Below are 16,740 nucleotides of genomic sequence, written 5' to 3'. Positions count from 1 at the left end.
AGGCAGACTAAAAATTTAAAAAATAATAATTTGTGACTGTAGAGAGAGCTCAGCTGTAAGAACACTGGCTGCTTTTCCAGATGATTCTGATTCTATTCCCAGCAGCCCTATGATGGTTCCCAACCATTTGTAATTCCAGTTCCAAGGAATTCACTGTCCTCTTCTGGCCTCCATGGGCACTGCACACCCGGGATGCACAGTCTTACATACAGGTAAAATACAAGAAAGAAAGAAAGAAAGAAAGAAAGAAAGAAAGAAAGAAAGAAAGAAAGAAAGAAAGAAAGAAAGAAAGAAAGAAAGAAAGAAATCCTTAAGACAAGAATAATTTGGGCTGGAAAAATAGCTCATCAGTTAAGAGCACACATTGCTGCCGGACAGTGGTGGCTCACACCTTTAAATACTAGCACTCAGGAGGCTGAGGCAGGCAGATCTCTGTGAGTTCAAGGCCAGCCTGGTCTACAAGAGCTAGTTCCAGGACAAGCTCCAAAGCTACAGAGAAACCCTGTCTCAAAAACCAACTAAACAAACAAACAAAAAAGAACACATACTTCTTTTCTAGAAGATTAGAGTTTGGTTCTAGCACCCAGGTGGCCCACATCTGCTGCAATTCCAGTCCCAGAGAATCTGATACCTGCTTTGGACACGGTGTGCATGTGGTGCACAGAAGTGCATGCAGGCAAAACACTCATACACATTTTTTTGTGCATAATAAACCATTTATTTATTTATCTATCTATTTATTTATTTATTTATTTATTAAAGATTTCTGCCTCCTCCCCGCCACCACCTCCCATTTCCCTCCCCCTCCCCCAATCAGGTCCCCCTCCCTCATCAGCCCGAAGAGCAATCAGGATTCCTGACTTTTTTTTTTAAATAAAATATTTTTAAAATCACTGATCTGAAACACTTTATGTGAATTCAAATATAGAATTTAAGAACAAGGGACTAGAGAAATGGCTCAGTGGTTAAGAGCACTGACTGCTCTTCCAGGGGTCCTGAGTTCAATTCCCAGCACTCACATAGCAGTTAACAACTGTTTGTATTTCCAGGATCTGACACCCTTACAATGACTCACATGCAGGCAAATCACCAATGCACATACAATTTCAAAAAGAATTTAAAAGAATTTAAGAACAAAAAAGAGTTTAACACATGAAAAAGATGGTCCACTCACAGGCCTGCTTGTCTCCTAGGTGATTCTGGATATTGTTAAGTTGATGGCTAACACTAACCATCAATGTGTGTGTGTGTGTGTGTGTTCACATTCAAGTGTGCATGCAGGTGCCAGTGCATATATGCTTGGATGACAGCTAGACCTCAGGTGTCTTCCTCTATTGCTCTTTGTCTGATTATTTTAAGACAGAGACTCTAATTAAATCTGAAACTTGTTCACTAGTCAACCCAGCAATCCCCAGGGGTCCACCTGTCTCCAATCCTGCCCCCTTCCCCCAGCTTTTAAGTGGGTGCTATGAATCAGAACTAAGGCTCTGCTGTTCACAAACCAGGCACTTTACCCTCTGAACTACCACTGTGCCCTCTACGCATTTGACTATGGTCACCCTGGTATGTGTGTATTGCTGTCACAGCTTGGTTTTGAACTTCCACTTTCCTAATGACTAATGATGCTGAACTTTTTTCATGCACTGTTGTGCTTCGCTAACCACCGTTTGCAAGCTGGCCGCAGCCCCACCACCCCCAGAACCCTCATTTCCATGTTTACCAATCCAGTGACCTCTCTCTTTCTCTTCCTTCCCGTCCCCCCAACCTTATCCCCTCCAAAGCCACTCTTTTTGTTTCTTAAAAATTTTTTTAAGATGGGTGTAGCCTCACAAGCCTTTAATTCAAGTACTGGAGTGGTAGAGGCAGGTGGATCACTGTGAGATAGTTGTGAACCACTGGGAACTGAACCTTGGTCGTCTGTAAGAGCAGCCAATGTTCTTAACAGCCAAACCATATCCCCAGCCCCATAGTGAGTTTCAGACCAAAATCTTGTCTCAAAAAGACAAACTTGGAGCCCGACAGTGGTGGCATATGCCTTTAGTCCTAGCATTCAAGATGCAGAGACAACTGGATCTCTGAGTTTGAGGTCAGTGTGGTCTACAGAGGGAGTTACAAGACAACCAGGGCTACACAGAGAAACCCTGTCTGGATGGGGGAGGGTAGCCAAACTTGGGGAGAGGGGCTGGAAAGGGAGCTTGGCAGTTAAGACTTTCCAGAGGACCAGCAACCCACAACTGCCTGACTCCAGCTCCAAGGCATCCGGTGACCTCTTCTGATCTCTGAGGGCATCCACACTCCCCAAGTATTTTTTTTTACACAGACACATGCATACACATAAATGTAGTGATATTTTGTGATCTAACAAAGAAAGTCTTGCCTGAAGATCAGAGTGAGAGCTAAGCCATTAGTTAGTCGTAGAGACCAGGCAGTAGTGGCACACACCTTTAATCCCAGCACCCAGAAGGCAGAGGTAGACAGATTTCTGTGATTTAAAGGCCACTCTGGGTAACACTAGATTGATCCAATCTCAAATAGAAACAGAGCCAGGCAGTGATGGCTCACACCTTTAGTCCCAGTATGTGGGAGTCACATGCCTTTATTCCCAGCACTGGAGAGGTGGAGACAGGAGTTATATGCTTGACGGAGAGAGAAATATAAAGCAGGAGCTCAGATGCAATCTGAGGATGCAGTCTGGGGATGCAGTCTGGAGATGCAGTCTGGGGATGCAGTCTGGAGATGAAGTCTGGAGATGCAGTCTGAGGATGCAGTCTGGAGATTCAGTCTGAGGATGCAGTCTGGGGATGCAGTCTGAGGATGCAGTCTGGGGATGCAGTCTGGAGATGCAGTCTGGGGATGCAGTCTGGGGATGCAGTCTGAGGATGCAGTCTGGGGATGCAGTCTGAGGATGCAGTCTGGGGATGCAGTCTGGAGATGCAGTCTGAGGATGCAGTCTGGAGAGGCAGTCTGAGCATGCAGTCTGAGGATTCATACAGACAGGACTGCCCCTTCAGTTGGAGGATTTGGTAGAGGTAAAAGGTCTCCTTAGTGACTGTCTGCTCTGCTTCTCTGATCTTCAGAATTAACCCCTATATCTGACTCTGGGTTTTTATTATTAATACCAATTAGAATTTGTGCTATGCATAAATAACAATAAAAAGAAATCTTTTGCTATTATGTTAATCTCTTATTTATTTATTTATTTATTTTCTCCGATCAGGTTGGCCTCCAACTCACAGAGCTCTACCTGCCTCTGCTTCCCCAGAGATGACATCAAAGGTGTGTGCCACCACACCCTACTTATGTTAATTTCTTCAGGTGTATGTCTTAGTAATTTTTCTATTACCGTGATAAAAGCGAAGGATATTTTTGAGTCTATGGTTTCGAAAGAATAAGAGCCTGTCGCTAGGCCATCTAGGAAGTGTAGATGCAAGTAGGTGTGGCAACTGGAGCTGGAAGCTGAGAGCAAACTGGCCATGGTATAGACTTTTGAAACTTTAGGTCATCACCCTTAGCATCAGGAGCCTTTTACCTGACAGCTGTCTTGCCAGCCTTGGGGTTGTTTTTGTTTTAAGATTACTTTTTTATTGTTATTTATGTGTAGCACTTCCTTCCAGCAAACCTACACTTCCTCCAAAACCTATTGCAAACAGGGTCATCCAACTGGGAACTGAGTATTCAAATACTAGAAGATATGGGAGATATCTCTCTCAAACGACCACAGTGCCTCATTGATAAGCTAAACTTTGTTATAGGTATATATGCATAGAAGAAAGAAAAAAAAAGAACAGAAGGAAAACACAAGCCTGGCAGGTGGTAGACACCTGTCATCTTAGCAGTCTGGAGGTTGAGCCAGGTTGCTAGAAATTGGAAACCAGCCTGGGCTACATAATGACTTGAAGGCTATCCCAGGCTACAGGGTGAGACCCCCGTAGTAGAACACTTGCTTAGCAGGCACAAAATCCAGGGTTCAATCTGGCGCATAGCCAGTTTTAGTGATTAGAGGTGGAGGCAGGAGAATTAGGAGCTCCAGGCCCACCTTGCTACATAAGACCCTAGCGCAAAATAATTGAAAAAAAAAGTATTCAGTGTTTAATATTACCTGTTTTCAGGCATCCATGGGAGGCTTGGAATGTGTCTCCTGAAGATAAAGGGTGCTACTGCTTCTGTAAATAATAAATTTTCCTCATATATTTGGCTCTGGTACAGCCCTGGTGGCCTGGAATGAATAAATTCATACCCCCTGTGTCATTCTCCCACACAGGTGCTAAGACCTGGTTCTCAGAAGTTATTATTATTATTATTATTATTATTATTATTATTTTCTTGAGACAGGGTCTCTCTACAGAACAACTTTTGCACCTACTCAAGAAGGGAGGTTCTAAAAATGCAAAAAGTATGGGTGAAAAGTCTCTACATAGCCCTGACTGTCTTGGCATTCACTATGTAGACCTGGTTAGCTTTGAATCCACAGAAATCCACTTGTCTTTACCCCCCAAAGTGTTGGGATTAAAGGTGTTTGTCACCATTCCTGACTTAAATTCATATTTTATTTATTTCAATTTACAGTATATTTATTTGAGTAGGTGATACAAATTCTAACTTCACGAAATTACAAAATGACCTATGATCCACCTAACTCCAGGCTATCCATTTCCATTTCGTAAGTTATTCTGTGCAATACATCAGCAGATAACTTGTGCCTTTTCACCCATACTTTTTGCATTTTTAGAACCTCCCTTCTTGAGTGGGTGCAAAAATTGTTCTGTGGCACTTCGCGGTTTCCTCGTTTATTACAGTGACTTCCTGTCCCACTGTATGTCTGGATCCCAGATGATTTCAGATCCCCATTGTTGGACAGCTGGATCGCATCTGCTTTTTAAAAATTTATTCATTTATTTACTTTAGTTTTAGGAATTTTTATGAAAACATGCACCTCAGTTTTTTGGCTAGCCTTTATTAAGAAGCTGACAGAAACCGCAACAGGATTCTGCAGAGCCAAAACTCTATCATGAGCTTTCCGGTACACTGGAAGCTGTCAGCCGCCAGCCCCGCCCTCCGAGGCCCCGCCCCCGCAGCGCACCCGCTCGGCCCGATTCAAATCCAGCCAATGGCAGCGTGTAAACAAACCTAGACCACGCCTACTCCGAGAATAATTTTGAGCACCAGGGCGCGAAGCCTATTTCATCTTGTGTGTGCGCGGGGGTGGGGGGGGGGAGAAAGGTGGGGCGGAGCTGTGGCCACGCCCCCATGTTTGGGCCAATCGAAGACTAGGCCCCGCCCCTCGCACTTGCGGCGCTAAGGACCCCAGGCCGGGCTGGGCTAGGCGCTGCCTGATTTCTCTGCCGGATTCCGGCGCTCTGATCCGGATTGGGCTCAGAGCTGGTACAGTGCTGCCACCGGCTAAAGGCACGGCTAGAGACTACGCAGGAATTAGTACCTTCTTTTTCCTCTTTTCCTTTTCCTGGACACCAAGACCCAGACTCCTGAAAGTCTCATGAAAACTTTCCTTGCCCGTTTTTAAAGCAACTTGGAAAGGCAGGAGTGTTTCAAGATGGGTGTCCGGCTTTTGGTTATTGAAGTGTTACACGCAAAAGGAAAATGCACCAATCGTGTGCTAGCAGGCTTTCGGATAGAGAAACAATTGGGAAGCAAAGTTTTAAGCTTCCACTCCCTGACAGGAGCCAAAACGGGAAGGTTCCTGACAGGAGCCAAAAGGGGAGGGGTCTGGTGAAATGGGTCAGCGAATAAAGGCACCTGCCATCAAACCTTGATCTAAATTTGATCTCCAGAACCCAACGTGTTGAAAGGAGAGAACCAAATCCTGTTTAATTTCCTGATTTACATACACACACACACTCACACAATGAAATAGAGCTGGGTATGTGGTGCAGTTGCTCAAGTACTTAACCAAGCGTGTAGGAAGCCCTGGGTTCCAGTCCCTAACACCGCATCATCTTGGCAAGGTGATGAAAGCTGTAATCCCGGGAGGTGGAGGCTGGAGGGTCAGGAGTTCCAGGTTATCTTTGACTGAATAGCAAGACTGAAGCCCACGCCCCCCAACTTCCCCACCCCCGCTACAAGAGACGGATGCCTTTGACACTTTCTGTAGACAGTTGGCGCTGATGAGGTTCTCATGGGTAGAAGCTGGGCTTTAAGGAGCTGTGTTTCTGAGGGGTTCTGGGCTTTAAAGGAGACAGGGCATGGTGCAGAAATACATGAGAAAGGATGCTCTCCTGGCTGGAGGAGGATTCGGTTGATAAGATGTCTGGTCCCTAGTAAAGAAGGAAGTTCAATATTTGAACCTGTCCAAGAACATGAGGGGTTTCTACCTTTCCTTCCCACTATACTGTCATAATTAAAACTAAACAACCAGCTCAGCCTGGTGGTGCAGGGCTATTATCCATTGCTGCTAAGGAAACTGAGGCTGGAGGATGGCAAGTTCAAGGCCTGAACTCTAGCAGCTTAGACTGTCCAAATAAAACAAGAGGGCTGGGATGGTGCCTAGAGCCCTTGCTGTGTGAAGCCCTGGGTTTAGTCCAAAATACTGAGGTTAAAAAAAAAATGAAATAGGGACTGGAGAGATGACTCAATGGTTCAGAGCACTGGCTGCTCTTCCAGAGGACCCGGTTCAGTTCGCGGCACCCACATGTCAGCTCACAACTGTCTATCTGTAACCCCAGTTCCCAGGGACCTGGTACTCTCATAAAAAAATACATGCAGGCAAAACATCAATGCACAAAAATAAAAAAAATCATTAAAAATGATTCTTCTCCTCCTCCTTTTACTTCATCTTCTCCTTCAAGACAGGGTTTCATTACGCAGGCTAGCCTTGAACCCAGAGACCCACCTGCTTCTGTCTCCCAAGTACTGAGGCTAAAGACATGCCGGGTTGCATGTAGCCCAGGCTAGCTTTCAATCCACTAAGTAGTTGACTATATATATGTGTGTGTGTGTGTGTGTGTGTGTATACATATGTATGTGTATATATATATAGATAGATTTTTTTTTCGAGACAGGGTTTCCCTGTGGTTTTGGAGCCTGTCCTGGAACTAGCTCTTGTAGACCAGGCTGGTCTCCAACCTACAGAGATCCGCCTGCCTCTACCTCCCAAGTGCTGGGATTAAAGGCGTGTGCCACCACCGCCTGGCTGATATATTGTTCAGACAAGATCTCCTGAGTAAATTGGGAGCATGGGGACCTTGGGGAAGGGTTGAAGGGGGGCAGGGAGAGGCAGGGAGGGGAGCAGAGAAAAATGTAAAGCTCAATAAAAATCAATAAAAATTTATTTTTCTCAGCACTCGGGAGGCAGAGGCAGGCGGATCTCTGTGAGTTCGAGACCAGCCTGGTCTACAGAGCTAGTTCCGGGGCAGGCTCCAAAGCCACAGAGAAACCCTGACTCAAAAAAAAATTATTTTTCTAACAAATTATGTGTATGTGTGCCTGTTTCAATATATATGCACAAATCTCAGTGCCTAAGGAGACTAAAAAAGGGCATTACCTCTCCTGGAATTGGCATTAAAGGCTGTTGTGAACTGTCTGATATGGGTGCTGGGAACAGAACTTGGGTCCTCTTGTAAGAGTAATTCAAACTCTTAACCACAGAGCTATCTCTCCAACCACTAATCCTGAACTTCTGATCGTCCCGCCCCTACCTCCAGAGTGCTAGGATTACAGGGTGTACCTCCATGGCCCGTGTGTGTGTGTGTGTGTGTGTGTGTGTGTGTGTGTGTGTGTGTGTGTAGCTAGAATGAACTCCAGGCCTTTATGCATGTTAGGAAGACAGTTTTTTTTTTTTTTTTGAAACTGGATTTCTCTGTAACTTTGAAGCCTGTCCTGGAACTGGCTCTTGTAGACTAGGTTGGCCTTAAACTCACAGAGATTCATCTGCCTCTGCCTCCCCAGTGCTGGGATTAAAGGTGTGCGCCACCACTGCCTGGCCACCAAGTGATTTTTTTAATAGCACTGACACTTGTCACCAGCTCTGAAGCCTGGATGGGCTTCCAGGAATGCCCAGGGAAGATGGACATTTGATCCCACAGGGCTGTGCCAGCTGTGACTCAGCTTGGGGGCTGGGTTGCCACAGCTCCACCACATCCAGCCAGACACTCCCAAGTAGCATGAGTTCAAAGCCCTCTCTTGAGAGGTCCTGGGTTTGTATAAGAATCAGGTAGGTGACTAGTCATAAACAATCTCTCCTTTCAACAAACCTTTGTTTTGGAGGCAAGGTCTATGTAGCCCAGGTCTTGAACTTGCTGTATATCAGAAGATGACTTTGAACATTTGATCCTCCTGCATCTACCTCCCAAGCGCATGACCATGGAGGGTTTATGCAGTGTTGGGGGTAGAATCCAGGGCTTCTTGCATGCTAGGCAAGCATTCTACCCCTAGGGTTACATCACCAGCTTATTTTTTGAGTCATGGTCTTCCCAAACGGCCTAGGCTGGACTTGAATGCTCAGCAATCCTCCGGTCTCAGCCTCCAAAGGGACAGCACAACAAGCCGGTTGTCACTGAATTCCTGATGCAGACAGTTAGAACACATTTCCTATATGAATGAATGAGTAAATGCAGTCAACCCTTTGGCCTCAAGCCATCTAGCTTCTTGTCAGTCAGGACTTAAGTTCTGAGTTTTCCAGAGCTTGTAGCTCTAATAGACACCCAAGTGCCACCCAGGTCAGATCACTTTGCACACTTCCTAGATAGGCAAAACACTTCCCTTTTGGGAGCCAAAGCTGAATTTGTACAGTATGGCCATATCTAGATGGGGGCTCTCAGTTCTGTCTCTGGGCAAGTTGTGAGACTGAGTCAGGTCTCATTCTGCCCAGATTGGCCCACACCTCCCTAAGTAGCTGAGGATGACCTTGAACTATTGATTCTCCAGCCTGCACCTCCCAAGTGCATGATTCTGCACGTACAGTTCTGAGGGGAGTTCTAATTAGAATCACTCCCAGCTCAAATCATTGGGCCAACTACACAAAAATAAGAGCAATGTGTACTTGCTGGTTTTCCTGAGTGGTTTATGCACCTCCAGTGGGCTGTGTAAGACCACTGTGTGACTGAGAGTGAACACTTTTGAGGTGTTCACTTCTACAATGGATAGTTTTCATTTTACCAAGTCACCAAATAATGGCAGCAGCTGACACTTCCTTTGCTTTATAATGGACTCTATAAAATGGGCCCACTGCATTAAAAAGTAATTATTACAGCCGGGCGGTGGTGGCGCACGCCTTTAATCCCAGCACTGGGGAGGCAAAAGCAGGCGGATCTCTGTGAGTTCCCAGCCTCATCTACAAGAGCTAGTTCCGGCACCAAAGCTACAGAGAAACCTTGTCTTGAAAAAATAATTATTACAAGCACAGAGCTCAAAGGACAGCTTACAGGTGCCGCTAGTTCTCTCTTTCTACCAATGAGGAACTTGCGGATTGAACTCGTATCGCCAGGTCTGGTGGCAAGAGCCCTTACCCACTGAGCAATTTCAACAACCCCACCGTCAGCATTTTAGAAAACAGGAAATAGAGGAAAGGAGAGATGAAGTAATTTACATCAGAGCACACAGGCAGCAAGTGGGAAAGACCACAGTGAAGCAGGATCGTGCTTGTTTGATTCAGGGCCTCAGCTTCTTACAGTTTTTCATTGTTGCACTCGGACCTCCACATACTAGAAAAGCACTCTTATCACTGAACTACATCCCCGCCCTCACAATAACAATTAAAAAATAATTGAGTCAAGCAGTGTCAAGCAAGTGTAATCCCAACACCTATGAAGGCAGGAGGAGCGCCCAGCCTGTGCTTCGCAGTAAGACCTCGTCTCAAAAAAAAAAAAAAAAAATGTATGCTTAAATAAATATACGGGTAGTGCCAACATGGGATCAACGATAAAGCTTACAAAACAGATCAATCAGTCGTTTATGCAACACAAATTTATTTGATACCTACTGTGTGTACCAGGTTTTCTAGGGCCCAGGGTTAACAGAAGGGTAGGTGAGACCTGAATGTTAAGTGATCAGGTCAGTGCGGTCCGAGACGGCAGGCCAGAGCGGTCTGGGGACGCGCTGCGAAGGGCTAAACTGCCCGCTCACCAAGTGCTCTGCAAATAGATCTGTGACTCCAAGTGCCGCGCAAAGGATCCTGAGCTTCGGATCTGTGCGGCCCGCCAGGCTCTCTAACAGGACGGACTATGGTCCCTGCGCCATAGCAGCTCAAAATCACAGGCTCGGAAAGACTTGATACACCAGGCCTGGAGTTCCGAGGTTCCCATCCCCGGCACTCTCTGAGTCCGACACGGAGCAGCATCACTGTCCCACATCCTTTTGAAGCCTCGATCGCTCTCTCTTCTCGTCTTCTGAGGTGCCATGGGGCGCATCATCCCGTAGAAGCCACCATCTTGGGCCTAGGCGGACCTGGCGCGGGGATGTGGACACGCACGAACCCTCCAGCTCCTCTTCCACCACCACCAACCGGAATCCTAGCTGCAGGTTTCCGACCCAAGGCGCCGGAGCCGAACAGGCACTCTGGCAGCCCCGCCGAGCCAGGAGGAGGGGGCGGTGCTGCCACTCCGTGCTCCCGCCCACAGAGTGTGCACCTTTTTATTGGCTACCAGACCTGCCGCTCTAATACTCTTAGCCATGATTGGTTATTTGCTACACTAGAGGCGGAGCCTCTTGGCGCTCCTCCTCCTAGCAGGGAGGAGGGGAGGAAGAGGAGGAGGAGGAGGAGGAGGAGGAAGAGGAGGGGGGGCGGAACACAAAACCAGCAAGATTTTTTTTTTTTTTGCATTCAATTAAAAAAAATTTTTTTTTTTGCATACCCGAGGGGCGCTCCCCGGAGCGGGGCGCGGGGCGGACCGTGCGGGGCCGCTTCGTTGCAAGGGCGGCGGCGGGCCCGGGCGCAGCGGAGCCGGGCCCGCCATGCGATCAGGCAGTGCGCTGACCGGCCCGGCCGGCCGGCCCCTTCTGGGTCCTCCCTGTGCAGCCCGTGCGGGGCCGTCCCGGAGACCCCGCGCCGACGGCTGCTCAAACATCAGGGTGAGTTTCTCACAATGTAGCAATTTCTCTTTAAATCTCTTAACTCTCTCTACCTGCGAGTCGGGGCTGTGACAGGGCGCAAAAGCGAGGGGGGGAGTGGGGCTCGGCGGCGAGGGTGTGTGTGTTGGGGGGGGAGAGCCGTAGCTGGGGCCGAACCCACTCCCCCCCGACACTCCACACTCAGCCCCCCAACCGGGGCGCAGCGCCCGCTGCCGCTGCTGAGACTGGATTTTTTTTTTTTTTTTTTTTTGGTGCTCGGCGCCCACCACTATCCACGCACCCCCATCCTAGGTCTCTCCCGCCACCGCCGCCGCCCCGATCTTGCAGTGATCTCCCCCTTCACTGCGCTCCGATCTCAAACCTTGCGCCCCGGTTTCCTCTCCGGGATACAATGCAACGGAGGAGAGGGGCGAACGCGAACGTCCCACGGGGGGAGGGGCAGAGACCCCCCACCCGCCTTCGGGACCCCCTCCCCTCCTCGTGCTCCCCGCCTTTTCTGGGGAGAGGCGAGGGCCATAGACAGCTGGATCCATCTCCTCCCCCTCCTGTCGCGCGTCCTGTGCGCCCCCTCCCCAAGTCCCTCTTGGGGGTGCCTGGGAGAACCGGGGGTCCCCCGCAGGCTTGTAGGGAGCGATGAACTGGGATGCTGGCCACTAGGTCCTCCCCCTCTCCATCGCCCCTAAACAATGAGGAGTTGACTTGGTTCTCCTACCCCCGACAGGGAGCGTAGGGGACCCCCGCCCCCTCAGCTGTCTGGTCCGGCAGGGGGCCTGTTTCTGGGGATCAAAGGAAGGGAAAAGGGGAGCCTCCACGCCTGTCACCTCCCGGGATTTGGGGCGGCCCCTGAGCTCCAACTCCGTGGGCTTGGGAATGGGAGGCACCAGGCCCAGCCCGGGCACCGCGCTCCGGGTGGTGACCTTTAGACAAAGGCAGTCCTTTCCCCGGGGTGATCCCGGCCAGGTCCCTGCGGAGGGCGGCCAGGCCGCGGGCTCGGAGGAAGAGGAATGGGATGGATGGATGGGTGGGTAGGTAGGTGGGAGAGGAGGAGGGAGGAGGAGGTTTGGGGCCATCTGGTTTTCCCATCGCTTTGGCTGCCCCTGGGCTGCTTCTCCGGCTCCTGTCACCGGCAGCCGCGGGGGAGACAAGGGACCAGGGAGCTGCCCAGCCAGGCCTTGGGCCTCCGCCAGCCGGAGGACCCGGTGACGAGCCGCGGGAGGGCGCGAGCTTGGGCGCCCGCGGTGATTGGAAGGCATACTGGCTCCTTCCTCTCCGCACCCCTTTGTTTTGCTTTGTGGTTCGGAGCAGCTGAACGTCCCTGGAGGAGGTGGGGTCAGAGGCTGTCGGGTCAGCTCTCCAGGGGAAGTCTTGGTGACAGGGCCCTCTGAGGTCTCTAGCCTGTGCGCTGCACTTGGTAACCCACCCCAAGTCTTAAACCTTCATTCCCTTTTGTCGCTCCTCTCCCAACATAGTGTAAGAAAAATGTGGGGATGTGTGGAGAACACCCAAGACTCTGGGCTGGAAGTCAAGAGATCTTTGGCACACAGCCTTTCCCCACACCTGCGTCCTAGGTCAACTATGACTCCAACCCCCAAGATGAGGAAACAGGGGAAGCCTCGCTTCGAGACCACCCCTTTCCTCGGCCCCACGGGACCTATCAGTTGTTTACCTCGGTACCCTGCCTTCCTCTGTAGCTCCCCCACCTCCCAGAAGCCGGAAATAACCACTCTCTACCCCGGATTGGCTACTGCTAAACGAAGCCTACCCTGGTTACAGTCTGAGGAGTGAGTACAGTGAGTGGTCCATTTTCTAGGCAGGCTCACTGAGGCCTAGTGTGGTTGAAAGACTAGTTTAAGGTCACACTGTTTGGGTTACTCTGAGCCCCAGTTCACAATACCCTAGAATTTATCCAGCCTAGTTCAAAACTGGTTCGCTCTCTCTCTCTTAGTACTTTGTCCTTTTGATTTCAGTGGACCTGGTTTGGGGAAGGATCTGCCAGATGTTTTCCCCCTGAAAGCGGGTTTGGCAGAGGATGATGAGGGCTCAGCTCGATGGATCATTTCACCTGTGTCTAGTGAGTGCCCGGATAGGGAGAGCCCTGGTCTAGCTGGGTGAAGGCTTGGCATTGCTTGGGACCCAGCGGCACTGTCACCCACCTCTTCACCTGATTGGCACTTGGCTTGATGGCTGTCATGTGATCGCAGAGAGGGAAGCTGACCTGATTGTCTGACTAGGGACTGCTGTAGTGTCTGCTTCTCTGGCCTGGGACCCACTTGGTATCTTGACACACCTGAGAAAGATCTCGATCTGTAGCTTGCCTGGCTCCTCCCCGTACACTGTGAAAATGAAAGTTCTTTGACCTGACTCGCAGGGAGAGAAAGGAGAAGCCAAAAGTGTGATTTCTATTTCATCTTGGTTTAGGATAGGGATGGCCTGGGGGTGTGGGAGACTGGAGTAGAGCGTACGAGACTAGAATAAGTGCGGTGGCCCAGTGTGCTTGTTCCAGTGCGGGACTGTGCTCTCTGGAGGAGAGTGCTGCTGAGTCCTGGCTTCCCCAGTGAGGGAGGTAATATAGGTGATGTCTTTTTTACAGGAAGGTAAACTGAGGCCAGGGTTTGTGCTCCGTGGCTAAGTTGTATTAGGCTGCAAGGGCCAGCGTTGAGAGGTACTTCATACAGCATCGGGTCTGATTCTAGGAGTATTGGCAGACCCATGCTCCCCCACTGATCTCTTCCCTTGTTAAGGATAACATAACTTTAGGATAACCCTGAGATGGGACACCCTGGGAGGAGAGGAGAGGAGAGGGCCTTTTAGGTGTCCTGAAAAGAGGTGCCCAATTGGGGAAGATGGGAGAAACTTGAATTAGACCCACAGGGGACAGTCCTATGTCTTGCTACAGTACACTTTCCTGGTTCCTTCCAGAAACTCCTGACACTTTTGCTCACCTTCCTCGGGATATGGAGGGGTGGTCTGCTTTAACCTACAAAGAACCAGGAGTCAGTATCAAACCTTTGGGTCACCTGGGAGGATAGGGGAAAGAGATTCTACAGTCTACTAAGCGGTCTCTCTAGCCCTAAGGCCAGACACCAGCTAGCCTTCCAGGATTCCCCCCTCCTTATTCCCCCCAGCCTTCCTTGACTGCTAGTCTCAAGAATGTGGAGGGTTGCTGCTGGGGGATGTTAATTGGAAACAGGAAAACATGGCATTCCTTCGAAGGAGCCTGGGCTGGAAGCAGCCAGGCCTGCCATTTCCCCCCTCCCACCCTGCAGGGCAGGAGCTGGGGTGGGAGTCCCAGGTCATCTCATCCTGGTCTCCTCCCCTGATTCTTGGATGCAGCCCCAGGCAACTACCTTGCACCTGGCTCCCTCTCCCAGCAGGGCCGGGTCATACAGCCCCCCCCTTTTCCCTCTCTTTGCTTTCTGTTTTTCTTTTCCTATTTATCTATTTATTTATTTTGTCCCCAGCTATGAAGGATATGCCACACCATAGCTTCAAGCAAGGTTGGGACATGCTGAATTGGGTGGTCCCCAAGGAATCTCCCCCACTTCTCTGTCTGTACCAGCCCCTGTTGACTGGTCCCAATTGACTGAAGCCTTTGTGTCTCCAGGACAGGCAGGGTACCCTCATGAGACAGCCTGAGGAACTTTCTGAAGGCATTTCTAGTTTGGGGACAATGAATTTTGTGTATGAGTTGTCTGTTCTTGGGATTTGGCTGGTGACTGGGAAGGCAGAGTGTCTTTGTTTCTTCTATTGTTTCCAGTTAAACTTGCTGGGGGGCAGTTAGGGGCCAGGCCCTATGGTCAGTGCTGGTGCGGAACCCAGGTCAGCAGGAGATTTGCTGGGCTCCCTGCAGCTGCAGCGCTTGATTAGTTCTGTCTGGTGGCCGGAGGAAGTTTAAGCTGGTTTGCTCTCTCCTTCTCCCTGCTTGTGATTTTTGTGTATTTATTTTGGTTTTGTTTTTGCTTTTATTTATTTATATACTAGTGTGGGCATGCACTTCTTGAGGTCTTAGGGACATCTTGCAGAACTCCAGTTCTCCTACCATGTGATTCCCAGGGATTGAGCTCTGTCTACCTTGGGCTTCGTGGCAATCACCTTTACCCCCGGGTATCTCACTAACACCCCTCCCCCCTTTAAAACAAGGGTTCCACTTAGCCCAGGCTAGTTCAGAATGACCCTGAACAACTCACCCTTCTACCTCTACCTCCAGTTGGCTGAGAGTCTTACCACACCAGGTTCATTTTCTTTGCTTGCCTTTGTCTTTCCCCCAGCTTCCTCCCCAGGGACAACTTCTCAACTCAAGGTTGTGTATGCATTTGTCTCCTGAGAAACGTAATTTCGTACAGCTTGTCCCATATTCTCCCATTGTCTTGCTCTTTACCTCTTCCACCTTATTCCCCCCAAACATCTTCACTGTGGCTTTTCTATCTTGTTTTGGACTCTGTGGTATTCTACTGGCCAGACAGACTTTGTTTCCTGTGATGGTGTGGTTACATTACTGTGTATCGTCAGCCTGCTGAATCAAGACCTGGTAGAGGCATCTGGGATGCTGTACCTTCAGGAAGCCGTTCTCCTTCGGGGGTGTTCTTATCCAGCCTGTCTGCTGGGCTGCCTTAGCAGCTGTCGCAGTCTTTGCATCCCGTGACATCCTGTCTTCATTCCCCTGCATCCCATGTGTAATTCTGCAGGGCGGGCTCTGGAAACCAGCTATGGGTTGAAATTCCTGGCCAAATGGGGTTTGTTGGCTCTGGCCCCGTCTCTCCCCTTCCATGAAACCCAGGACCAGCTATAACCGGTAGCTGTGAGGAAATGCAACTCTAGTGAAGTTCATGGTCACTGTGTCTGGGGTCTGTCTCATCTCAGCCAGTTCTTTTTCTACCCAGCTGGGCTGAGAATTTGTAATGGACAGGCACAGAACAGGATGCTAGAGTTCTCAGTGGTGCATCTGGAACACAGGGTCTCTCATTGCATGCTAGTAAACCACACCTCTAACCTCTCACTGGGGGATTCTAGGCAGGGGCTCTACCACTGAGCCACACCCCAGCCTCTCACTGGGGGATTCTAGGCAGGGGCTCTACCACTGAGCCACACCCCAGCCCCTCACCATGGGGGATTCTAGGCAGGGGCTCTACCACAGAGTCACTCCCTGACACATCTCTTATTTTAGGTTTTGTTGCCCACACAGTCCTTGAATATTTTAAAAAATATTTATTTGCATGTATGTGTATGTCCATTGTTATATGTATACGAAGTCCAGAGGGCAGCTTTACCTTCCACCTTGTTGGAAGTCGGAGTCTTTCCTACTGTTTGCCCCTGTTCTGGGTACTCCAGGCTAGTCCACCCAAAAGTTTAGGGAAGGTTCATGTGTCTGCGGCCCATCTCGCGGTGGGAATGCTGGCGTTACAGATACTCGCCACTTTGGCTTTACATCCAGGGATTGAGTTCATATTGTCAGGCTTGCACAGCCATCTCCCAGGTCCCAAGTCCTTGAGCCATGTTTTTGGTCAGCTCCCTGGTAGTCTGGATGATAGGACTTCACCACTACAACGACATCAGTATCTTCTTTACTTATTTCTTACCACTGAGCTCCACCCGGCGCCCCAGGATAAATATTTTATTTTACTTCGTATATGCATGTATGATGTGTGTGCAGGTGCAGAGGCCAGAGGGAGATCCCAGGTATCTCGTTCTATCAGTCACTCCCCTCACCTTATTCTTTTG

At 49.5% G+C, this 16,740-nt stretch overlaps 1 protein-coding gene and 1 long non-coding RNA gene across 9 annotated transcripts in view; one reads left to right on the top strand and one right to left on the bottom strand.

The window, feature by feature from the left end:
* Positions 1–5,075: 5,075 nt before the first annotated feature.
* LOC126493320 (uncharacterized) lies at positions 5,076–10,069 on the bottom strand. Its single transcript, XR_007589787.1, has 3 exons — positions 9,935–10,069; positions 8,208–8,544; positions 5,076–6,272 (listed from the first exon to the last, which is right to left on the bottom strand). It is a non-coding gene; the product is annotated as an uncharacterized lncRNA (long non-coding RNA).
* Positions 10,070–10,883: 814 nt separating this feature from the next.
* Bicra (BRD4 interacting chromatin remodeling complex associated protein) overlaps positions 10,884–16,740 on the top strand; it is a 65,515-nt gene continuing 59,658 nt past the window's right edge. For 6 of the 8 annotated variants that reach the window (XM_050130280.1, XM_050130282.1, XM_050130283.1 and 3 more), the window contains exon 1: positions 10,884–11,022. The gene's annotated coding sequence lies outside the window, so the exon portion shown is untranslated. Of the gene's footprint in view, positions 11,023–12,993; positions 13,094–16,740 lie in introns of those variants that run through there. The other 2 variants (XM_050130281.1, XM_050130277.1) reach the window with 1 other exon arrangement.

Source organism: Alexandromys fortis, unplaced genomic scaffold (assembly GCF_014885135.2).
Source record: "Alexandromys fortis isolate MF-2015 unplaced genomic scaffold, M_Fortis_MF-2015_v1.1 scaffold_325, whole genome shotgun sequence".
NCBI lineage: Eukaryota > Metazoa > Chordata > Mammalia > Rodentia > Cricetidae > Alexandromys > Alexandromys fortis.
Note: the sequence above shows the minus strand (reverse complement) of the source record. Positions and strands in the feature narration are given on the sequence as shown.